Genomic DNA, 26912 nt, shown 5'->3' on the forward strand with positions numbered 1-26912 from the left:
AGTTTCGATTGGTGAGTGATGCCTTCAACTCAAATGAACATGCTTTCGTTCGTCGTAATTTAATTGAGGCTGATATCTCTGCAAATTGTTTAATTAAAATCAAATGAAAACCCCTACGAGACTAGTTTTCTCATTTTTTCCATGTTTACAGGATTTGTTTTATTTTGCGAAACTACTAAAGACAGGTTTTCACTGGAACGTTTTCAGCAATTTAATCCAAAATGAGACAATCAGCACTGATGGAAACGAGCATTTACCCGAGTATATTATTCGGAATTTTCTAAGGGGATTTTTGATACATGTTTACAACCAAAGGCACTTTGATATTTAAAGAAATAACGACATTATCCATTCTTTTCATTTATTTTTTGCGCGCTTGAACCTTATTTTTCTTTTACTTCCTGAAAAGAAATGTACTGAGAAGTGAACTGCGAGGAGTGCTGCAGGTACGTGATGTCTCACCCTTCCAACAAAATAAAATCAAATTAGCCTCAAAGGATCCGTCTCTCTTACGTTTGGGTTACTGGATGAAGAAAGAAGCGTAAAATAATTCAATACCCCTAGAATCGAGTAAGATGTAATATCATCATAGAAGAGTCTTGATATAATTTTATATATCGAACTATTAAGTCGTGGATCGGAATTGGAAACTCATTCCTGTGAAGTGAAAGGTGTTTATTTCCAAAGGCATATAATCCTAGCTAATAAAAGTAATAGGTATACTTCTATGTCTTATAACATTAAAATCTCTGGGGGAAATTGTTTGTATACTTACTTTGCAACGACTTGAATTTCCAAGTACTATTACTACGATTCTTCAAGAATTTTACTAAGACTTTGGCGTAATTTACTTGGATTTTGTATTTCATTTGCCGTTTACACACACCCGAGTAGTTTTCTCTCACACGATTTCCTCTTTCGTAAGACGTTCGTATTTCCCCCTTTAAGATTCTCTTTTCTCGAGCGTTCTGGGAATACAATCGCATTCCCAAATTAATTATGAACACCTCGAAAAGAATAGCGAAGAAAGTTTTCCCGTGAACGGACCGTCTCCATCCATTATCCCAGAATCTTCTCATCCAAACCAGTCCTTAATATTCTAGAAATTATTACTAATACGGAGTAGGGTCCCTTCCATCCCTCGGTACTACCTAACGAGATTTACCCTAGTTAGAAACGTTCGTATTTTGGGAAAAAGGGATTGCGATGGAGATCTTTTCTCTTTAGCTCCGAGACCGAGTCTCGGGTCTTAAAGTTCTTTTGTTCTCTTCTCGTGTAAATGGGCGACGAATTCCGAGGTGACAAAAGTTTTTGCCCAGCACTCGTCTTCCCGTAATTTGTAGTTAAGAAAAGAAAACGTTCTGGTGGGAAACTCGGTTTTATTCCCCGGTCGCTCGTTGACGACGAAACTCGTAAAGCATTAGAACTTTCTTAATCGAGAAGGCGGCAGTTAGCGACCTGATATCAACATGGTTTAGATCAAAGAATTACAATAGCTTCTATAGTTAGAAATGTCCCTAAGATTTAATGTCGCGCTTGAGCAAGTTTGGATGGAGAATGTGAATTTACCTCTTATCGAATGTTTTGACCCGAGCCATCCTGTATATACCAATAGATAAGAGACCACCATCCTCAGCAGTTACCCCTTCCTCAATTCCGTAAACGGTTTATTTCACCCCATTTCCTAATTAAAGAAAAAAAGTAGTAAAGATTTTTCGAGTTATACTCCAGTTAAAATGGTATGGCAATTGCAATTCACTCTTAAGTACTTGGTTACAAAAAAGCCACCACACACACATTTTATTCGATATGGCTACTGTATACATTAGATTTCGGTGGAAGGGAAGGAGTTTAATCTATTGAGGAATTAACAGTATGATTTGAATCGTAACAACTATTCTGTTTACTTATATTTTGACGCTCATTCTTATTGCCTCCAAGAAAGTAGCAACAGAGTGTGTCCATTAACAGTAAAAACGTCCATAACAAATTTTATTAGCATGTTTTTCTTCTCTGATAACCCTTTTGCGACTCTTCACAGTCGTTTCTTCCCCATCAGGTTTAACATTAAAACTTCCGTAACATCGCCAATAAGTTGCAATAGATGGATTGACTAGGAAAAAATAAAATGTTGTAGGGATTGACTTAAATAATACCCTACTTATAGACAGCTTTACCGTCTTACATTGCCAGAAAGTTTTTACGTTAACTAATAAATAACTTTTTAAAATGGAACCCTAATTATGAATAGCTAAGCCTTATAAATGTCTGGCATTTTAAAACAGATCCTTATACATATTTAATGCTTTTTGTAGCTTTTAAAGTAGGCCCGGTGTTTACGAAGAAAATTGACCCAGGAAACCGCAAAGTGGGCTGGCGTTCCTCGTTTCATGATTTAATAGGCTTTGCTTTATTTACCAGAGCAGTCATTTTAACGTATTATTATTCCAGAGTCTAGACTGCGGTATAAAATTGAGAAATTAAACGTTAAAGACCATTTCGAGAAGCGAAGAGTTTCTTTGCTGTTTCTCCCTAGAGAAAATGTAAAAATAAATAAAATAAAATTAGATAATGACCTTTTCTTTAAATGTTGCAAGTTTTTACCTTAACGTTTTAGAGCAATAAGATTAAAACCGAAGTTTACGAAGCAGATTTCCTAACTCTGTTTATATCAAGCTATAGACCAAGACAACTTGCTCCAACCTACGTATCCCTTTCAAGAGTCAATACATGTACAGCCCTACCCTTAGGTTCGAATAAACTTCAGTTGCAATTGGATTTCATCGCAAATAGTTTTCGGGTGTATTTTGAAGGAAGTAGATTCCAATTAATTCAGCTTGGTGCTCGAATTATTTATTCTCCCTAATGTGTACTTGTCAAAAAATATAAAGAAAAGATAAAAACCGACATTTATGGATATTCTCTATAAGATAAAGGAGGCAGCGGTTAGATGGTGTTTTACTTTATTTAGGTTTTATCACGGGGATTTGCGCGGGAAACAACGGAAAAGTAGTGCACGTGAGCGGTTGGGGAAAGGGGTGAATTACTTCATCGCATCCAGGTTGAACGCACCAATGTTTAGAAGCCTATAAGAATATCCGGTCGGCTTAGCGGGTTTTTGGCGATAAGTGTACGTTCTACAAGTGCTTTTGTTTCATACACCCTTTGTTCTTTTAGAAGCAAAGAGAAAGGCGGGAAACTTCTCCCCCTCCCGCCCTTACTCTCGCGTGGCTGTTTTCCGAGGGAACCCGTCCCATCGATCGTACTAGGCCTAAAAAGACCTAAATGGCTGGCCTTGCCTTTCGCATGGGAATGTCCCTTAAAAGGGTTCAGGGATAGATGATGGCAAGGCATCTACTATAGACTATAGAAAACGAAGCGATAACGGAAAAGAAAGAAAAAGAGTCCACCCCCGAAACACTTTCAAAACCACGGGCTCTTTTGCCAAGTAGGTATATTAGCTGGAATTGTATCTGCTCCAGGAAATGTTTTAAACGGATTTATAAAGTTTCTCTTTTTTTTCTTATCGCTGTTGGATAAAACAGGGGAATGATTGACGTTTGTCTTTGAGATCGTTTCAATTTTACTTTCGTCGTTTTGAAAATCAAGAACATATAAATTAAATCTAGTCAATCTTTATGTATATTGTTCTGAGATCTTAATGTACAACTTAGGACGGCAAATGATGGAAAACGTAGCTATCCTGAAATGAAAAGACAATGGTTAAATAGGACGACATGAAGAAAAGAAAGATATAGCTTTATCTTCGTCTGAGATAGTAAATAAACTCATTCTTTAACAGAGTCAGCTGAGCAACGAGAAAACGCTTAGGCAAGGGAAATCCTCGGTGTAACTTTTATTTTCTCTTCTTGGCTTTCTGTTCGAAGAGAAATCAAAATTTAGACTGTAACGGCTTTCATAGTACCGTATACGTGACCCTTTGTTATTTTTCTTCCTTGAACTATAGCTCGAGTGATGGATTAGGGTTCCTAAAAACGCAACAATGTCAAATCTTAAAAAGAATAGCGAGCCTTAGGAAATAAGGCGACTCCAAAATCGAATGGGCTACTTAATGTTCAGCTTCACCGTTTTCACATCAGCTTTTGCAAATTTTCATTGAACTTACCGAGTTTAATTTTTTAATTATCACAAATGTTTAACTTCAGTTCATGTCTCTATTCATTACAATTTTTCTATAATGAAAAGAGTTAACGAAAAACCCTTTTTCGGTATCATGCGGGAACTCCGGACGTTTTTCTTAGCTGACGCCTGGGCCGATTGGTCTCCTTCTTCCTTATGGGCTCCAGAACGTCTCCCCACGGTACAATGTTGCCCTATAACCCCAAAAAAGAAGCGGCTTTAAGTGAGCGACTTCATCCTCTAGACGAAATTTTTCCCATTTTTTTAGCCATATCGTAGTATACGATAGGCTCTTAGTTTGACCCGAGCCGTAATAGTAGTAGTAGTAGTAGTAGTTGTGGCCGGAGTTTTCGCTTCGTTATCGTCAGATTTTAGCTTAAAAGGAACTTTATATTATCACAACCCACCCATAGGGGTTACTGGGCTCGGTTAGAGATTTAATTTTAATTAAAATTTTTTCAGGTCAGACCCGGGAATCGAACCCGGGTCGCCGGTGCAGAAGACAAACACTCTAACCACTGAACCATAGAGACTTGATAGAAACCCCGAGTTTTTTATTATTTATTCTTATCTCTAAAATGTCGGGGTGATGTGGGGTGGGTACCTCTTAATCTGTGGGGTCGGATACTTTTGAATTTTTATTTGTGGGGTCGGATACTTATGAATTTGTATGTTTGGGGTTTGTATATTTATTTTCTTTTTATTTATGTGCTAATTAAATAGATAACGATTTTCCCCGTTTCCTACGGTAGCTATCGTCATCTATGTTATGTTTGACTGGAACGTTTTGGCGGTTAATTCAAATGTGGGTTTAGATAGAGCTAACATAGTGTTAAATGAGCGTTATGCGTTTGATCATTTTAGCATTGCTAAAGGTAATTCGAGGGGATAATCACTAAAATGCGTAATCACTATAACTAAACTTTCTCTTTCAAAAGTTTCTGGGCATAAGTCCTTGTTAGAAATTTATAAGATGCAATGAGTGTGCATCGGCATAAGTCTATGTTGTAAACTCATCGAGGGGATTATCACTAAAAACTATCTGTTCTTCGATTCGCCGGAATATTACAATTAAAGCATAAGTAAATTTATACGGTTGTAATTTAATCGCTGTTTAGAGTAGGGAATCGAGGGGCTATTAACTCTGATTTTATGCACGGTAAATCAATTAAGCATTGAAAAAGATAGCGCTATTCACTCATTAGGGTAAGGTATAGAGGGGTTATCCACTCATTAGGGTAGGGTATAGAGGGGTTATCCACTCATTAGGGTAGGGTATAGAGGGGTTATCCACTCATTAGGGTAGGGTATAGAGGGGTTATTCCCTCATTAGGGTAAGGTATAGAGGGGTTATCCACTCATTAGGGTAGGGTATAGAGGGGTTATCCACTCATTAGGGTAGGGTATAGAGGGGTTATCCACTCATTAGGGTAGGGTATAGAGGGGTTATCCACTCATTAGGGTAGGGTATAGAGGGGTTATTCACTCATTAGGGTAAGGTATAGAGGGGTTATCCACTCATTAGGGTAGGGTATAGAGGGGTTATCCACTCATTAGGGTAGGGTATAGAGGGGTTATCCACTCATTAGGGTAGGGCATAGAGGGGTTATCCACTCATTAGGGTAGGGTATAGAGGGGCTATTCACTCGTACGATATGGCTACTATTACGAGCCCTTGGGCCGTCTTGTTTCCTTTCCTTTCTCGATGGCCAGAAATTCTAGTTGGTTCGCCTTCTTTAGTCCTAACAGTTTTAGCGGGAAAAGGAGTCTAAGAATTTGGCGGGGCGCTTCGGGACATATAGCTCTGGCTATATTTTTACGATAGTGACGACGAAGCTTATCGCGAGAAGCTCGTAAAAAATCTCGAAGAACGTAAAAAAAATGAGGTCGAAGAGCATTAAGAACTTTATCTTTTCATATGGCTATTATCAAGGCAAAAAAAAGGGTCCAAGGAAGAGAACGGTCCATTTCTCCGCAAAGTATGCTGGTCTCTGACATTAAAATCCACCGGGGGACATTGGCTACAAGAAGCTAGTGCCAGAGAAAGTTGTTAAGGACCAGTCTAACCAATATATAACGAAACCCAGAAAAAAAATCTTATTTTTTTTCTTTTATTCAAACAACTCTTGAGTTCGGACCCTTTTATGAATATTATAAGGTGTTGACTTCTCTGGTTTAAAAGTTTCACCGCAAATATTTCAATTATCCGCGAAAACTCGTACCAACTGATTCGAACAATGTTATTTTTAATTCCTAGACTAGTCCTTTAACGGAAAGAGAATGAAATTTTATCCCAGAGAAGGCGAGGAAGCTGAAAAAATTAGAATTAATGGAAAGGTACCATTTCGCGCGTTGCTCTAAAATTAAGCGGAGTATAGTTTCCTTCTACGGCAGTAAATAACCCTCGATTCCTTATTAAGAATGGACTACTCTTGGAAAATGAGTGAATTACTTAATAAAGCGAGCGTATCTTAGGTGTTGGAACATTACATTCGTCTCCCAGTAATAGATTAAGTGTTCAATATTACTTGGATGACAATTTACGTCACTAGTCTTGAAATGAAACCATTTCTCATAATTCCTGTTTTAATCGCTCTCTCCTTTCATATACCAGACTATAGTATATTTAGTTTTAAACAGACCATTTTAGAGAAGAGCATCGCGGGCGATTGACACTCTTTTGGTGTAAATACCTCTTGAATTTAATTTATTATCCCATGTAAACTAAGCAATTAGGATCTTGTTAATATGTCAAGATTTGCACAATCGTCCTGGTATTTGGGAGATGCGTATGGTATATATGAATTTGATAAGAAATAACTTTTGGGTCTAATATTCCTTGGAAAACTAAATAAACCCAACCGCGTTAGGCTTAAATGACCATCAAAAGCTGATGATAAGTTCGGGGGGGCTAAGAAATATTTTTTTCTGTCGTTAGACTAATACGAAATCCCTGCTCTTATGGCCCTATTAGATTTTCCCGACTTATATATAATAGCACTAGTAATATGGTTTTGAAAAGTATGACTGTTGAAGCCACTGACTTTATCAGGAGAAAAATGCATGGTGTAGTGAGAAATGTCAGACTTTTTGAGTGGAGTACTTATGTTAATAAAGCTAACAGATTACGTCTACTAGCTGAGCTTTGATATTATACAAGGTGAGCTCAAATTACCTATTAGACTGGACCATTTTGGATTTTTTTCTGTATAACCCAGAAGGAAGAAAAAATGTAAACATATACATGTCGAGGGTCAAATTCCTTTTAACTTTCTGAAAGTTACGGAAGATGTTGTCCGCTCTCTTCGTCGAAATGGTCCATCTATATATATATTTTAAACTCTTGTGTTTGTGATATTGAAATTCCATTTAGGTTTACGTGAAATGCTTAGAGAGATATTTCTGCTATTTTGTGGTATTGGGGTGAAGTGAGGACCAATGTACGCGTTATAAAGCCATAAACTTCCAGGGACGTAACCGGGTTCCGGGACCCGGGGCTTATAGAACTGGGAAAAGTGATTCTAAAATATGAGAGACGTTGAAATTTCTCGCTATAGCTTGAGAGGGCGGGATGAAAAAAATTTGAATTGGAAATTTCCCATCGATTCTGGGGGAGGAGGTGACGGGTCCCGCTTCTCGAATGACGTAAGAGATGGTTCGTCCCAATGTAAAAATATATATATTTTCCCCTATTTTTTTCCCAAAAAAGAGCTTGGTAACCAAAGTACCTCTTAAGCCTTTCGACATCCGGGAAGGCCTTTAGAATGAACAACTCTTGGAGGTGCAAAGTCCATCGCTTGAAAGAAATAACTGGTTATCCGTTTCCGGACATACATGACCCAAGCTGGAAGATAACTAAATTATTATTATTATTAAAATTACTTTTAAGGCGTAGTTTAGACCGAAGTTACTTCAACGAAACGGCCTTCTGATATAAGCATTTACAACCCTACCTCTTTCTGTATTTTGTAGAAAAAGAGGAACGGGTTCCTCAAGGTTCCTGGCAATTTTTTCTTCCTAGAATCCCCTATAAGCTTTCGACTGACCAATCTCTGATTCCCCGTACTCGCGCTTCGAAATCTGTGTTTGAACAACAAGGGATTTGCGCAAAATTTTTTCTTCTTCCCCATCCTTGGATGAGCATCCCGTCCTCGTTCTTATCCTCGCTTCCGTCTCTTCTCGATCCCTTCATGTAGTTTTCGCTCCATCTTCCAGATTTTCTTGTTCGTCTTTTCGTGTGTTTATGGAAAAGGCGGGTTATATTTCTTCCCACTCGATCTCGAATGAAAAATTTGTCGAATAATTTTATGGGACTGTAAAATCCCTCAAGCTTCTCTCTCTCTTGTGACAAAAAAAGATGGAAGGAAGAATTTTAGGTTAGGTATAGCGGAAATCATACTAGTGTCCTCTGAAATAAGATAGGAGCAGCAGTATAAATATATACGTGTATATATTTCAAGTCATTTTATAGACATCTTCGTAACGACTGCTAGTTTCAAATTGAAAAGAGATATCGAGACTTTTCCACTTTAAGGATTTTTTTTTCTCCTTTTGGTTTCTACTTCTTATCGGTAACCAAGAAACAAAGACCGATTTTATCGAATACTATTACACGTGTAGAGGGTGTTAACATAGCAAAAAATACCTGGTGATTGAAAGTGTATTAAAAAATTGTAAATTTTGCTTCCTTCTGCGTAAAGATTTTTTTACTAATTTTGAAATAAAGGCACTTTATTTTTCTTTCCTACAACTACGATTTCGCTAGTACATTTGTCTAGTTTAAAGAGCAATAAGGCTATAACACCCTGTATAACCTCTACCATCAATGAATGGAAGAACACTTTAGTATGCGCGCGTCGTTTTTTTGCGATGACGTTTAATGTTAGAGTTATAAGTATTGGCTTCTTCGTCCCTATCTATATAGATTTTTCTTTTTTTTTCTTGTACAAAAAGAAAGAACTTTTAAGGCCGGTTTCTATCGGGTCAAAGCCCAAATTTCTCCTTTCCATCGTCTAACTTTTGCTCCGGAAATCATCTTAGAGGCTCGAGTATGTCACCTTGACTATCCCCGAGACTTTGTCATTGAGATAGTCCCCCGATCCTTGGGTAGGGAGCAAAGAACGTCGCTCGCTAGGCGACCCCTTTTTATAACCAATCCAGCTTTAGGATTTTTCTGGAGGAGTGCGCCACTAGAAAGTTAGTAGACATATAAGCAAGCAAACATACTCTTCATAGACAAATTATTTTAGGTAGGATCAAGCGTTTTACCATCCGAAGAGAATTTTACTCTCATAACTGTTGTGTAAATAGATAAGCTTTATCAGTAGGCCAAAATAGACTTATTTGTTTTTAGTCCCAAACTCTTTCATATATATATCGTAGCATTTACCTTGAACGAACACTCGATGACAAGCAAGCGGTGTACATGTAATATATAACAATAATAAATACTTTTATTAACTAAACTTACCTTACGGGCTTAAATACTACAATAAATATGAGCGTTAAAATGAATGAATCTTCTAGCTACCTAGACATTACAGATAAGAGCGTTGTAAGTTGGGAAATTATGAGTTGTTACAATTCAATTCCTCGTATTGACTTAGAATCGCCTGTGTCCCTGTGTATTGTTTTTGTCTGAGTCCACCGTTCCCCCTTCCAGTTTTTTCTTTTTATATATCAGCGAGAGCCTAAATTGGGAATCGATATATCGACAATAGAATCCGATCCTGCCCGATTCTTCGCCCCCCTTCTTTCTTATTGAAGATTCTTTGTGACTGCAGCAACTCTCTCTTTCGCCCCGATCTCTGAGCTCTAACTATAGCGGACGGCTCCGACTTTTCGACTTTTTCCAGAGGACTTTGTTTTTCGTTCATACTGCTAAAGTGATTAAACAGAGATGCCGTAACTTTATCCCATCTTCCAACTAGATATTTCTCATAACTGCCTTTCCTTGTATTCGTTTTAATAATGTGGACGTGTCCGTCCGCTTGAGACTAATTAGATTGACGGGAAATTTTTCTTTCCAACGCGAACTCCAACCCTCTTTTTCAGGAATTAGGATCTATTTATATATTCTCATTCATTCTTGGATTGAGCGTAATTTTGTTGGGAAAACATGGTATTAATTATGACATACACGGTGCATTCTTTGGTGTTATTTGATGAATATAGTAGAATTCACCCATAAAAGGAGTAAAACTTCGCGTAGAAAATATTTTGTTTTCTATGCAGTTTTCAAGACTCGTCGCTAGCATTTACACGCGTTTTTAATGAATGTTGGAACTACGCAATTAAATAAAAATTTATAATATCAATTAAAATTAATTACGAATTGCAATACCTTCTTTAATATTTAAGTTCTGTTCATTGGTGGCTTTTGAAAAGAATCCTTGTTTTGCCAGGGATTGTGTATAAATTCAGTATTTTAAAGTCTGCGAAACAAAACCCGTTTTATACAATGTTAATTTGTTTTGATATCGTTGTAGATACCTTTCACCACTCTCTCTCGTGGGGGTTCATAAAAAATAGTATGGGTCAATAATAGAAAAAGTATTGGGGTAGTTTTGACCCCATACCCCTTCTTCTTCGAGTCGGATGGAAGAAACTAGCGATAAAAACGGATCATTGGCTCGAACAATATATGGACTCCATCCTCCTTCCTAAACCGTTCTCTCTCCAGTATATTCCATCCGTATTTTATACTTCCCGGGCGCCCATTTCCATCTTAATCTGTTCTTTTCTCTTCTCATCCCGCTCCGCTCTTCCCTGCACGAACCCAAAAATGCCGCTTCTCATTGGATGGCTCGCATCTTGTCGAAATCGAAAAGCGGATACTCATCTCGTATGCTCGTAACAGCACGTGAAATTAACTTTCAGACAAACAGACACCGATTCTGCAATCTGTATCCCCTCACTCTCTCCTAAAGCTTTTATCCGTTTATCGTTTTCTATATGTCCAGGAAGGGAAATCTTCCGATTCTACTATATACCTAGTGGAAGTCTATTTTATGAAGTAAATAATTATTTCCCTTTGACTCTTAAAGTGTTTTCAATAAGGTCTGAAATCGAATTCCTAGAGAAATTAATGTATCTCAAGTGCAATTCGTTATTACTCATGTGCACCCGCACGTTTCATAAAATAGAAAAGGTCTAGGCGACTAATTAAACAATGTCTAACCTCGCAGATGTCTTACAAGTACGAGTTAACAAGAGTATATCATAGAGTTACGAATTCAAATAAGAAATCAAGTATTTAATAAAACCATTGTGAAATACTTTAAATGATTTACTTCTAGCTATGCAACGTATCTCTTTGTCGTGGCTGGGCCGTTTCAATTTAAATTAAATTGGAGAGCCAAGGCCCCAATTTAAATACGTGGAGAGGAAACCATTTCATAATTATGGCGTTTAAATATCTCGAAAAGTTGCCAAAAATTCGATTATGCCGGGTCATAAAACCTCGCAACGCAACTCGTTCCCATTCCAATAAGCTTAATTTGTTGGCAATGAATAAGGCGGATTCTCAGAAAGGGGTCCATGGCCTCTTTTATAAAATTTTCGACCCCTTATGAGTTTTAAAATGTAGGGGTACCGTCATATAAATATGCATTCGCTAATTATCTTTCCGGACCAAGGATTTCTCGTCATTAAAACGCGTGTCCCCGTGTCCCTAACACCCCAGAAGGGACACCCTTTCTCTATATTATTATTATTATCATTATTATTAAACCTTGGTGTAATTAATTCTAGGAAGTTGTACCGAAAAACATGGTTTAAATTCTTATATAAGGAAACTTTAGTGACACTCCATTGTAAGTTCTCATAGAGTAAAGGCTGGCAGGTGCCATTTCTCTGATATAAGTATTTGAAACAAAGCCTTTGTTATTAACGCCACGAACGAACTAGAGTGAGCTGAAATATGTGTAGGTACTTTCCTTTTAATCTGGTTTACTTTATAATAAACACACCATAGTCTTTGAGAGGTTTGGCTTGAATATAAAATGCTTAGTTTTTCTAAGGGAATGAAGGACTAACCTAGCGATTATCACGTCGCTCTACGCCTTGATTTTGTTAGAACCATGTAGGCGTCTGATACTTTTCCCCATATACAACCACGGTCCACCCCGAATCTAATTTATTTTAACTTTCTCTAAGAGAAGTTCCCTTCTACCCCTATTTTCTAGGAAGAGGACTTGAAAGGACAAGTTGCAGAACGTTTCAATGAAATGTTTTCATAGAGCTCAATTCTAAAAAGTTTCTTATGAAACATTCAATGTATATCTTCCACGTGACACTGGACCTTTGAAAATGGAGGGAATTCGTATTTACATAACTTCACACGCCTACTTTGCTCTAGCCCGCTCGTTAAATTTAGCGGAGCGAGCTTATAGCGTATATTTAGGCCTGCCTGTTAAGTCCAACCGTTTTGCCTCTCTCACACTCTCTGTAGGCTTAACTGGAAAACCGGCTGTTGCCTTAAACGCAATTAGTGTTTATTTATTGTAAATATTCGTACAGTTTACTCCGTAAGATTTGAAACCTTGAGCTTACAAGCGTTATTTTTATAACTAAAGTTCATATACTGCAATCATAAATTATAGTGGACGTGTAATCAACACTTGTTGGCTTTTAAAGGTTTTATTTAAGATACCTACTCATTTATGACACAGAAATTTAAGCTTTTCCCATAAAATTTCAACGATATTAAAATACACAGATTAATATAAATTAATTCAATATTTTCCTCATAAAAATTTGAGGAAAATTCAAATATTGAATGAATTGTGAACCGCTACTCCCAATTAGTTACTGTAAGTCTTTTAAATTATTTAAAGATTCATCTTGGAGGAATCATAGAATATTAACTGTGTTTATGGTGTTAAATAAATATCAAATGAAATATTAATCGATTTTCAATCTGTAAGCAAACGAACGACTTGATCGAGTACCAACGCTCAGCGGGTGAAACTTTTTTACAGGCGCTCGTAGGAAATGCATTAGGATGTTTCAGCCTATATGTTGGTTTCACCTCGCGGCTGTTAGATTCTACAGGCGATTGACCCCGCTTATATAAATTCTATTAGCTAGGGCGCTGTATTTATACTAATTTAAAGACGACCTTCATTGATTTTCAATATAATCTTCTGGACCTTCCTATCAAATTTCGGGACAGTCGATATTCAATAATGAGGACAAACTTTGTTTTATGATCCTAATATCTTCCCAACGAGGTCGCGTTAAACTTTGCCGCGATTTTTTTCTTTTCGACTTCGTTAATGCCAAGAAGGTATTCGAAGATCCCCTGAGTATCAAATTGTAGAATAACCGAACAATTTCAAACTAGGCATGATAGGCAGGCTCTCAAGTGACCTTTGACCTGAAATATGTAGAGTAGCTTTAGAAATCAACCTATTACACAACATTGATCATTAAATATAATAAGAAATGAATGTCGAATTTATATCTAAAGGCCATTATTGTTTTTGCCGTAATATTTTGTTCAAGCCAATTTATTGTTTGTTGTAAAATGCTCGAAGCTTAATCAATTGAGATATTTTTAGTGTCGGAAAAAACGTTTTCGTTCGTTAACGTTTTTCTTTCAAAATCTAATTTAGAGCCGAGAAAAAGCCAGTCTTAAAGGAATAGAATAAAGATACGGAAAGAATTGATGAAGTGAATTCCGAGGATTTTGAAAGGATTTTTTTTCCCGAAACTACACCACGATTCTCTTCGATTTCCGAGGGAAAGGAGGTAACAAAAACCTAGAATTTTTCTCTATTGTGTAACGTTTCTATATATACCTAGCAACGCTATAATATACAATAAAAGAAGTAAATTAATTGGGAAGATACTCCTAGGGTGGTTCGCATAAACTAACTCAAAAGGTCCTAGATTCATGACAAATTTGGATGAAGAAAAAATCCATTTTTTTCTGTGTACTTATCTCACAAAATCCTTTATATGACTTCAGTTTAATATACGTCTGATGGAATTGTAAGAAGGAAATTGGAAGTCTTATAAGATTGCTGTTTGGTAAAATCTTAGACGGTACTAGCACCTTTCTTTTTCGTCTTGACAGTTTTCAGAGTGCTCGGGTTTATGCCAAACGTACTGAATTAAAGGATTTAGTGGTGGTTAACTCATGCGCATATTTGATGAATGCACCGCCTATCCTTTCAGCGCTTTAAAATATATCTTGGCGCAACCCCGTTGCCTAGATTACTAAGAACTATAATCAAAAGTTGATATATCCGAAGTTAAGAAGCATTTGAAAACCCGTGATACAGTCCATCAACAAAAGCGTATCGCCTTAATTATTTCGGTTTAACTGACAGTATAATGTTCAGGAGCTTTCCGCAACACTTTACGGATAGCTAGGGCTAAACCGACGCGGAGAACAGTTCTTTCGATCGATTGCCTTATGGGGAAGTGAGCACAGTCAGACCCGCAGACTGACATACCTTCTCCAACCGCTCACTTCAACTCCATCGGGGACGCTGTGGGGAAATAATCCCGCGTAGATTTTGGCTAAGTTCGAGCAAGGACCATAAGATAAACCAAACGAGACAGGAAATAGCTACATCTTTTCCGTGTTAGAAACAATTTGTAACTCTTTGAGAACCACAGAAACATACAGTTCAACTGTTTAGTGAATCTATATAGTCATGTGGTTTCTTATCCATTGATTTCGGATCATATTCCTGCCAACTACAATATAATTGATTTCTAGTCTCATTATTCGTATAATATCCTTGATTTCAACGCAGCCGAGTTGTGGGAAGATGTCTAGGGAAAATGCCTGTGAACTCGAATGTGGCCGATACCAATCTTTATCCCCGCTCGGAAAAATAGGACCTCCTCGCGCTTTAGGAAGTCTGATGGGGCCGCAGTCGAGTTAATTAGGTATTGTTTACCTAATTAGAAATAGTTCTCTCGAGCTTTAATACCCAGGATTATAACTGTTGGGGAAAGAGAAAAGACGCGGCACTGAGCGACTTATTTACGGGGATGAGTAAACTCTTACCATTGGGCCTAATCCATCGGCCGTCGCGATTATTTCCTTGTTTACTCTCTCATTAGGTTCGCGTCGTCTCAATAGAATATTCATAGAACGGATAGCGTTCATACTCGCGTCCATGCGTGAGAATAAATATAATAGTAAAACGTATTTCACACCAAATTCTTAATTTAGTTTTCGGTTTAAAATTCATTGTAATATTGGCAGTTTTTTTAGACTCTGGGAGAATATTAGCCAACTACTAGTCTTGAAAGTGGCAAACCATGAAAAACCAGGTTGATTTACTAATGATGCAATTGGCAGCGCTTTGTTGCGAAACTTAATATTACTAATTCGTACATACCATACGCCTCTTCCAAGTGCGAACTTCGTTTAGATACCCCATGTTCAAACGCGATTATGAACTTTAGTTGAAGCTGGACTTTCATCTCTTCCCTCGAAATATATATTCGCAATTGTATCCCTGGACTCGCATTACAGAAATAACCCTTACCGCTCTTTATGTAAATAAATTTTATGAAATATCGGTACTCTTAAAAGCATTCCCTCGTATATAGGAAATGTTACGCTTCGATGGAGTTGCTTTGGCCTTTGGGTCAGAGAGAGCACGACCGGACCGATCGTTATGGAATAGATTATTATTGTTGGGAAGGCAAAGGCGACAGGGGGAAATTAGTTTCAACTTTTAGACGGCCAATTTTCTAAAGAAAGGGTTACAATAGCCGCTGTTCGTTCCCACAGAGAGCGAGAGAGAAATGTTGTTATTGGAGGGATGGAGTTATGAAACGGAGCTAGTTTCGTTTTCACCTTCCGGCTATCGTGGCATCCTTTTCGGAATTAATTTAAAAATATACTTATCTCATATCTTCATTATTCGTTTCAGCAAGAATGTGACGGTGTATTTACACTCGTTAGCCTATGGTACTATCTGTCGAAAATATTTAATAAGTTTTCAATCTGATAGAAATTGCGCGGGAATCTTACCTCTCCAAATTAGTAGTTCAATTGAATGAAAACAGAGGATTAATATTCACTCGATAGCAAATTTAAATTTGGTTTTTATAACTAATTATACTTAAATTTATACAGGTCTATACGTACCATTATAAACACAATAAGATTTCATTATTTAAATTACTGGTTCTACATTTGAAAACATATTTTGTATTTCCAAAGTTGATCCAGTTTGGCTTCTCTTTACAGCGTAATTATTCTTTGAGTTTCCCTTCATCCGATCTATTCGTGTTCCGATACCCGAGCCCTTTACGCTTCAAGCCTAATTAAAGCGGAATTAAAGCATTAATCACTAATATAAACTCGTTATCTAGATCGCGGCGCGTCTACGTTTATAGGAGTTGTACTCGCTCGTGCAAAGGGGCGAGTGCACGAGTTCGAATCAATTTTCATTCCAACTAACATCGCTCAAGTTCACGACACTGCGTGTGCCTCCATCCCTCTTCATCCGCTTTCCAATATGCTTGACTGTATAGCAACCCTCTAATTTGCACTCCTCCAGGATACTACGGAAAGTTAGTTTAAGCTCCAAAAACACCTCGTGCTAGTATTTAAGTTTGTACAGAATGGCTTAGTTATTCGAAACGGGTCTGTCGACTTTATCTTACTAATATTGACCGGTGTGTTAATGCCACTATGCATGAACGAGAAACTATACTTAATTATTATCCGGAGTTTCTCGGTTATTTATTGCAAACCACGAAGAGTTTCGAATTAACTTAGACACTAAACGCTAAAACGATGTTTAATTGGAAGTTTCATAAAGCTAAACAGTTACTGGTCTGCACTAGGACGCGTCTTGCAGGCTTCGTGGCTATTGTTTCGCGGACCCGACCTTGAGGAACTCAACCAAACCACTTCTAAAACTTTCCCCTAGTGTATCTTACATTAACTATGTAGCTTGGTCAAATTCGCTAAGGAATTGTAACTGTGTATAAAGACATCTGGATTATACTGGAATTGCCTCCAATAGCTAAGCAATCTAATACTTTATTAAGAAGGCTTTAGTTCGTTTCAGTTTATCGAGTTTAGTCTCTTAGATAGGTAACAACTCGGTATTTACTTTTCAGCCATGCGAGTAAAGAATGCCAGTCTCTTTTTCTCCCCACTGCTCTTATCAAAAAGGTATAATTAGTCGAGTAATTTAAACTAATTAGAGGAAGCGGCGTGGCGGAGAAGGACGCCCTAATTAGGGTGTTTGGCTCACTTTATCGAACGGGCCGGCTAAAGGCAATGACTGATCCACGAATCCGATCGAGTCAAGAAAAGAATGTTTAGAGACTTACTTCACGCGCCGAGAAGTACAGCCATCTTTCCTGCTGGCCGAGGATAAGAGGAACCGTGGATTTTCCTACTTCGTAAAAGGGACAATGATAAGAAAAAGTATACGAGAAAATTAATTCAAAGTTAATGATTGTTAATCTCAGTTATATGCTAGATTCAAATAATAAAATCACGTATAAAAGTTAGCCCTAATGTGGATGGAACGATATTCCCTTGGTCATAAATGAATGATGGATATCATATCTTCGATATATAATCTACTTTTGGCTGGCGTATAAAGGAATCGTTTCGAGGTCTTGATTGAGGAGGCAAAGGTTAAAGCAAAAGAAAAGGGAAAAGAGGTTGGAGAAACAATTGGTAAGGATGCTGATATACCTACAGAGAAAGAGAGGGGACTCGATATGGGGGGGCGTTGAGGTTAGAACCCCGGAGTGCCTGGCACCGCCTACTTCTTGTAAGATTTTCTCGCGTGTTAGATTCTCCCTTGGCGGTTAGTCTTCTCTTCGTTGCTCGCAATCCGATCTTGCTGGGAATCAATAATGGTAGAAATCAGAGTTTCTTTCTTCCCCCTTTTCACCGCGAAGCCCCAATAACCTTTAGTTATGACAACCGGCCGAAGCCCATTAATAGAAGCCAAAATATCTTATCTGAATCTCATAAAATCAGGGCACTGGTCTTTGGATAAGTGTACGGTTATGGATAGTCAAAACGAGGGCTCAATTTATAACTGATAGCACGTTTTATATCCAGAAAAAAATATCCAATCGAATTTCCACTGACGAAATACTTGATAGAACTAATTGTTTATTATCCATTTTCGTCAATAGATACGCCAATAGATGAACTTCATTATTGTTCTGAGATTTGTTTACCTCCTAGGAAACTTTTGAAGTTTGTTATCTAGGAATTACCGGGATCGATCTTTTTATTTTCCTTTTATTAGAGAGTGGGAGAGCCCCGTTTCGCATCGCCTATCAATCCATTTAATAGATGATCAATTGTATGGCCTGTCGATCCTTTACAGAAAGAGTTAACTTTGTTTCTTGTTACGAAATCTTTCACAGACCCTGCCAAGAATTTGCTGATCTAGATCAATCTATAAACTGAAACTTCAGTCAAATTCAAATGAGTTGAAATTATTCCGCAGTTTTTCTTAAAAAATACATTGAAAAATGCTATGGAGTGACGAAATATTGTCTTTTATAATGGAAAGATGTAAACAAAAGAGGTATCTTTACATTATGCATCATCCCAGGAAATTACGAAATAACTTTGCGAGTTTATGGATAAAGACAAAAGAAATACTACGCGTAAATATGAAAAACTCGTTTCAGTTAGTCACAGTCGCTTGTTCTAAGAATGTTCTGGCTTTGTTTCTTAGCAGTTTGCTCTAAGGAAGCGCGCAAAGTTCTTTCGCTCACCCGAAGAAGTTTAATGAGTTGATTATAATTAAAAGCTTTCCCAGAACGATGGTGTAACCATATTCGGTTAACTCTAGCCAAGTCACAATGTGTAAATACAGAAAAGTGCTAAAATTGCTACATTCTCTTTAGTCCCCTTGACTTTTGCCACTTCACGCAATTCAAAGTTTAACGCGGGCTAGGCAAATCGTAAAAAGTTGCCCTTTTAAGGGCCTTCTCGTCTAAGCACCCGGGTGTCTTTAATTCGGAAGTATATGCCGTCATGACCCGAACGGTAGAGACCTAACGACCTCACCGAGAAAACCCTTTAAAAACATACGTTACCGTGGTAGTTTGTAAACCAGAGTGTTTAACTTTCAGCCCTATGTTGGTTTGGGTTTTCCTACACAGGTAAACCTCTAGTTTTGGAGACACACTCTTGGTTTTTGAACTCCTTGTTGATACTAAGGTAAGGTTTTTGCCTCTAACCCTGGATAGTCTTTACTTCCTTTGTATTATTTTTTGGAGGCTACCCCCTTCTTGAAGATGTTTTTCTATCCTACGGCGGAGATGATTTGAATGGATCTCATTTCTGGAAGCGGCGGAGCGTGAGAAATATGCCCTTGCTTTTGACGTTGTAATAGATGAGCTGTAACTGAGAAATCTTACGCTCCGGCAACGTTGGAACGTATTAACCCGGGCTTCTTTGGAATCAAGGGCTCTGTTTAAGATGGCAGACAGACCAACTTCTACGCGTTTCACCAGGTGTGGCCGCGTCTTTCTAGAGTGCAAGTTGAAGAAAAATTCGATTTAATGGTTGTTTTCCTTTTACCCCTTTTAGCATCTTAATTCATCTCAACTTCGTTGTTACCACCAGACGCTACGAATTAAATAAGGAAATTTATGAATGAAAATGAATAATTACCGTTCAATAAGCAATATGGAGTAGCGATGGTTGGTTTTCATTGGAGTTGACTGCGACTTAACGAACTTAGGCATTTCTCGATTCCTGAAATTTAATCGGGCGTCATTAATTAAATTTAGCGACGTTAATTCTGATGTATTAAATTAATAGGTCCAAGAATCGTAGGCGACTCTCTATTGGAATGCACTGGCCACGCGCCTCCATTCGACTAGCCTATAATTTAACAGTTGTTACAGTCTCAACGCCCTTAGCAAATAATTAATGAAGAAGGTTTCGACGAAACGCAGTTTCCAAAACCAGAAGTAGCTTAACCTCGAAATATTAAAACACCTTATATAAATATTTCGACATATGAAGAATTGCTAACCTATTCCCAATTAAAACTACGAGTAATAAACTAAACGCATTTTTAAATTGTATTCTAGTATAATTGGAATATATCTCTTTAAATGTTAACTTTGAGTCTCCGATTTGTTTTTTTTTATTTATTCGCTAATAGTGTTCGTAGTTATCGAACTTAAATTTGTTTCTGGACTGTAAAAAAAACTCAAATAAATTTGAGTAAAAGAATCGGGGGTCGAAAGAACACTAAAGTTAAAATAGTTTTTTAGCGAGTTTTTTTTTAAAGTTTTGAAAGAGTTAGAGATAAAAATGCTTTTTTTAGAAGTAGAAGTTCCTGGGCCTTTGCTTCATTACCGGTCTGATTACAATTGCCATTAAAGGCGACGATAGCGAGCGAGTGACATTGGAACGAACGAAAACTAAAATGAACAGAGACTAGTTTCTCTCGCATCTCTCCTCTCTCTCTTTTTGCCCTCACTATTTGCTACACACCTCTTTCCCTTAACCCATCGGACATTTTCCCTGACTTTCTAACTAACCATTGTTCGGATATGGAAATCATTAACGATCGGGGAACGTCTTATCAAAGATCTAACGGAAACTAGCTTGGTCCCGTAAAGATGACGAGCGTAACGTACGTTAGGGCCCGAATCTTGGTGGATAAAAACACGGCGCTATTTTCTCGCGAAAGCGAGATACGTAGCGAAAGACTATAACATAACCATCCAACCAACGCGTAGCTATTTCGTCCAAAGTACACTGTGATAATCGGGCGTACACGTAAACTTTTCGATACCGTCACACTTGCAGAGATTAGAGAAGAGTTACCTCTTCAGTATACTTTTTTAACGAGCGAGTTACGAGTCCGCCATCGCCCCGAGAGATAAGACTTTCTCTCTCACTCTCACTCTACTTTACTATTCTTATCCGAATTGTTTTTCTTTCTTTCCCTTTAACTCAATTTTTTTCTCTAGATTCTCAGTAAAGAGTATTTAAAAACGAGACTACCGCGCAAATGGAATTTCGTTTTTCCTCATTACGCTAACGACTCTCGTTCGTTAGATTCTTTCATACTCGATGCCATAAGTAAATAATAATTTCAACGGGAAAAAAATTCAGTAATAAAATCGTAAATTCTTTACGAATCTTGGTTTCTCCTTTTGGAGAAATAGCACATCTGTCAAGAGTAAAAATGGCCCCCGAAAAAATACCCTATGGGAAAATATCCATTGAAACGCCCCTTGACGAATACCTCTTTTATAAAGAGCAGTTGTATTCTATTTCGTGGAGAAATTAACCAAGACGGACTTCATGGAGAAGGAATGGCGAATTTTCTCCAATATGGAGGAAACCTCATTCGCTCTCTCTCTCTCTCTCTCTCTCTCTCTCTCTGCCAGTTTCTCTTTGGTGTTATTAACAGAATTCTCCGTTCTCTCCTCGTTCCCACTGTTCCTTCCTTCTTCCTTGATCGATGCTAGTTTCAAAGCAAATGATTGCGGAGTCGTCTGCAATTAGCAACTGTAAATAACCGAAAATAAATGCGAGATCAGAAACGCGGAATGGCTGGCGTCTGACAAGCGCTTTCCATCTTTTCCCCGCGGTACCATTCTCTGGAACTCTGGCCAAAATACGCCGGAATACAAATTTATCACAAAAGAAGAAAATGATGCCTCGGTTAAAAAAGCGTGCGTTAATGAAGATTGTGACAAGACGACAATGGAAGGGAAATTCAAACGTTTGACGTACGTGATTAGAAATATCTATGGATGATTTCTATCCTGTAAGAGTTACAAAGTAGCAACTAAAACTGTAATGAAAACCGGTTCAAGACTTAACCTCTTAACTATTCCTTCAAAATTTAATTGGCTGCTAGAGTACAATTACTGTAGAGGTATTCTCTGGCGCTGTTGCCTTTTAACTGGAAATCGTTCTACGTATCGACTAGTTCTCTCTTTCTCATCTCCGATCCCCGCGATTTTGCATAATAAATCTGATTTTGATGATGCTATCTACATTTTCCTGACGAAGCTAGCCGCTTTCGTTTCCGGCTGTCAGAGGAGAGGGAATTAATGTTTCTGAGACTTAAACTGGCCGAGAAACTCGGAACATTTATCACGCTCAGTCCAAACATAGACGAGCTTGGAAATCCCAGTTTTTCGGCTTAGTCTCCAGTTTGGTAGCAAATCCTCGGAGCCTATTCGAGCAGTCACCTCTTACTCGCAACCCTTTAGCGTTCTTCCACTCACTTTTCACTCTCGCTGGGACCATAAGTTATTTGTAGTCTCCCATAAGTTACGCAGATGCCGTATTCCGAATACGCTCCAATTTTGGTTGAATTTTCGCATTAATTGCTTCCATATTGAAAGTAATTGTATTTAAAAGACCTTATATCCAGGAAACGTTTACGAGACCCTCTAAATGGTCAACGATTAAATTACACTTCACTGCGTAGGCCTATTGGTGGCCAGTAATAATTTACTTATGATTTGATTGAATTGGTTTGTACCACGATGTAGGCCTAGTCCAGACTGCGAATGTACATAGGAGCATTCGTGTCAAGCGGGTTTTACTTTCCAGAAGGTTCCAGGGAAACGGAAGCGCGCGTTGGGTCTCTCAGCTTAGGGTTTTTGACAGCCCTACGAAAGACGCCCGCTGAGTTTTTAGAGGGTGTGAATTCGTTCCCTTATGGTTTGGCATCTTGTCCGTGTGGATGTTTTGTATCCCAAAAGAATCTATCGTGTGGAAGGAACACAGTTTGTTAAAAGGAAGGAGAAAGGGTACGTAATTTAGCAAATTGAACAGTCTTTCCGCTAGAAGTCGTCTACAATAACTATTTCTTTTACATGGCAAGCTTCGCCATTTTTTACACACGTATCCTGATTACGAGAAAGACATTTACTTCTTGTATACCTTTACCTATGGTCGACATAGCCTCGACTCGCTGCAATGAGAGAGCAAAAGCGGAAATTTGATACGTCTCCAGCTGCCCATTCCTACTTCCTTCGTAAACGTATTTAAGAGAGGGACCCAAAGAAGTTCTATACTTTAGGGTAACTAATCCGAGCAGGTCTGCAAAGAAAGAGAAAGAATAATTGCACCTTAGAGACGAAAATACTCTCAGTTGCAATATTATTGTTCGACTTATTTATTACGTTTCAATAACGAAATTGTCAGTGATTCGCTTCATCCACAATTTTGTGGCACCTTTCCATAGGGACATCTTAATACAAATTATAGAGTTTTAGTCACCGGGAATTCCAAATACTTTGGTGTTATTGTCTATTTCGAACCCGGAAGGCACGTTACAAGAGCAACTGCCAATTGCTTTTAAAACAATGAAAAAGAATGATTTCTGCATTGTGGAAGTTGTAAATAAAAGTTTAATGGACCTCAAATAACTTTCTCACTCCATTTGCGTCCGGCAACGATATCGCATTGATAACGAATGCTTTATTTATGTCCGAAATTTCGGAAGTCAAATTTTACTCCTGGCGGAGGACCCCGGTGATGTCGTAATAAATTCTCCATCGCTCGGGATCCGCGGAGTAAGTATAAACCGAACCACTCGAGCGCCAATCTTTTCAGTTACTCTACCGTTATTCCCATGGAGGCTATGGAGGAAAGAGATGGGGAGATGAGGATGAAAGCTCTAAACCGGAAAATATGCCCATTTCCTCTCTCCCCACTCTTCCGTTTCTTCTTCTTTTCCTAGAAGCATCGTCCGTTTTTAAAAATAAACGTTAAAAACCAATTGCGATTTTGAAATTTTTCCGGCCGAGTTCAATAGCGAACGCGTACTTAGAAAGGTCGTATTTTAAAAAATGACACTCCTTCGAACTCTTCTTTCTTTTCGTTTCAATAGCTAGGGTTTATGGACAAATGGTTGGAAGCTACTTAACAGAACCCTTTCTAAGCTACATCTAAATAATAGTTCATAATTTCAAATTTGTGGTTTTCTTGAAAGTATACTGAAAGAATCAAGTTGACTTTACATTACATAAAAATATACGAAATTAACCGATTTAATCTTGCGACTAGTGGTTTCTGAACTATCGCTTCGAATAACTATATTTTAACCCGGGTTATTCTCTCCCCGTTTATATCTTTTCAGCGAACGGAAGTTGTCCCCCGTCTTGTTTTTCTATATTTTTATTATAAGTATTTCTCTTGAGTCGAGATAAAATGCATCCTCCCGAGGCTAGAACAAAAAAAGGAAATATTTTTATCTCGCTCCGGTATTTTAATAATGGTCAAATGAACAATTTATTACGGTCAAAACCGGAAATTGAAGAGCGATAACTTATCTGGCAAATACACGACGAAGCTCTTTACCCTTAGTATTTTCTCGCAAAAGTTTTTGCACTATCTTCCGCCTAGCGCAAAACATTTTGCATGAATTATTACAACAAAATTTTAAGCTTTTTCTTGTATAATATAAGAAAAATAAACTCAAAACATTTCTTTAAAAACAAAAAATGGGTACATATTCAAAGTAAACTTACATATTCACTAAATAAGTTGCTAGGATGTATGGAAATGATGGAGAAAAAGTTAGAATAAACTGCCTGCAAGATAACCAATAACAATTTCGCATCATAATCTGAGATTTTTGATCTAAGCCACGCTGTACAATTCTCATCACCCAAGGAATTATATTACCTTTCTTTAAAAACATATTTGAAAACGATTGCCATACAATTATATGCGAATTCGACTGTACTCTATAGCCGTAAATATTAAAAAGATGAGTATATATCAGTATATATAAGTGGGAGTCGTCCTGCCCAACCGGAGATAAGCTTCTCTTTGGAGTGGATCATCTTAAAGAAGAAAGAAAACGGAAAACTTCAAACGGCATTGGTTGAATATACGCGTTTCCTTTTACTTAAGAATAACACGCGTAGAAACAATCGATTCCCAGCTAGTTTTAGAATCTATCCAAGGGAATTTTACAATATGCGAGACGTTTGTTACTTGAAATAGAGTAAAAAAATTACGATAACGTGAAGTTAATGTCTACATTACGTATAAGAGTAACTCTATAGAATGTCATGCCTTCCAATATATCGGCGTAAATGCTGTAATAACACCATCGTATTATTCTATGTCAATTTCGGAGAGACTTTAATAGAGAGACTTCTGATACGTTTTGCTTTGAGAAATGCGAGGGATTTTTTCGATAGTAAAAACTAGTTTTGGAGAGTGAACGTGTACAGCTCGTGAATAAATTCGAATTTCAGGGAAATTTACAGAGGGTACCCTTTATATTTTTGTAGAGAGTAATCCGTGATGTTGACTTTTAGATTCAAGAGGCAAATAATGTCATTTTCCGCATAAGGAATGGAGGTTCTTCTAAATGCGAGAATGGGAAAATATACAGTTGGGTCTATAGAACCTATGTATATTTGATGGAGCTTCGCGATTACGTTTATAGCGTGATATACCATCTATTTTTAACGCCACAAGTAAAATAGTTCATCACTAAGTCACCTTTTCGAGCAAACCACATTTTAGTGAAATGCTTAACAATTTAGAAAGAAAAGAAAAGGAAAAATATTCTCATACTCTGCCTAAGGGCGACAAGTTCAACAGAGAACGTACTTTAGACCTAAATCCAAGAGATATACGCACCACAAAGATGTTGGAACGAATATTTTAGGAACTTTGAAAATAGTATTATTTTCATATGGAAGGAAACACGCAAAGTAACCGCAATCCCGGAAATAAACTCGGCACGCGTGTTTTCACCATCTCTTCCAATTTCGAATTCGAGATGTTGAATGGAAAAAGCCATTTTGTCGAATTCACTGCCCTACTTCATTTCAGTCGGATTAGATATAACAATATTCCGAAAGTGCTTATAAAGCAAATGGCGAATCAATTATGGAAAATTGGCAGTTATTCGGACACTCCGTAGCAAACATTGCCATTTTCAGTTGTATATGACAAACCATATTTTTAAACTAGTCTACCTTAGTTTTACTCTTTCGCTTCGGAGAAATATTTAGTTTCAATACACCACTATCGCTTTAAGTGTCTAGACTATGACGTCAGCTTCATCATTAAATATTGTTGAGTCAAGCTAAATTTTAAATTATAACTTTCGAATTGTAAATTATAAATCAGAACTTCCCAAATTTTCCATAATCAAAATAAATTCCGCCTTTCATCGTTGTGGGGATCACAGTGTGGAATTAAATAAATTATCTTCGTATTGAATTATTTTTAAACGTTGCGATTTTTTCTATTTACCAGACTAAACAATTTTCTCGGGTTAGTTCTTACTTGAATGCGAAAACTAACTCAGGACAGTCCAAAGATATCTTTTCACAAATTTTATATCTAATTACGTCTTCTTGGCTCTTGTTAATGGCAAGAAATTTAAGAAAACATACCCGGTTTCTTTCAAAAATCTTTAAACTAAAACGCTGTGCGAGGTAAATAGCGAAATAAGGTGGTAAAGAGAGGTTGGCTTACCGTTTTCCAGTCGAATGGGCAAGCTCTTTTTAGGTTCAATTTTTCACGTCTTCTTTTCATACGCACGTGTTGCCTGGTTCGCTCCAAAAACGTCGCCTCTTAACAGCCTATTAAAAGACCGCAAATTTCTATTAGCGGGTGAAATTTATTTTGGCGTTTACGCTTCCTCGAAAAAGGGGATATGGGTGCGCTTTGCAAGGAGTCAAACCCTTTTCAGACGATCAAATTCTTTAGCTCAAAAACATATCGTTGATTCAAATACGATTCGTCTGAAAAATCCCCAACTTCCATTGAAACAATTCAATAAATT

The 26912-nt window shown here is 37.6% G+C and overlaps 1 long non-coding RNA gene across 1 annotated transcript; it reads right to left on the minus strand.

Moving 5' to 3' along the window:
• Positions 1 to 122: 122 nt before the first annotated feature.
• Positions 123 to 26647, minus strand: LOC149661404 (uncharacterized). Its single transcript, XR_016369103.1, has 3 exons — positions 26603 to 26647; positions 776 to 1684; positions 123 to 701 (listed from the first exon to the last, which is right to left on the minus strand). It is a non-coding gene; the product is annotated as an uncharacterized LOC149661404 (long non-coding RNA).
• Positions 26648 to 26912: the final 265 nt, after the last annotated feature.

This window comes from Phalangium opilio, unplaced genomic scaffold (genome assembly GCF_054372755.1).
Source record: "Phalangium opilio isolate 3A_F unplaced genomic scaffold, DU_Popi_V2 ptg000070l_1, whole genome shotgun sequence".
NCBI lineage: Eukaryota > Metazoa > Arthropoda > Arachnida > Opiliones > Phalangiidae > Phalangium > Phalangium opilio.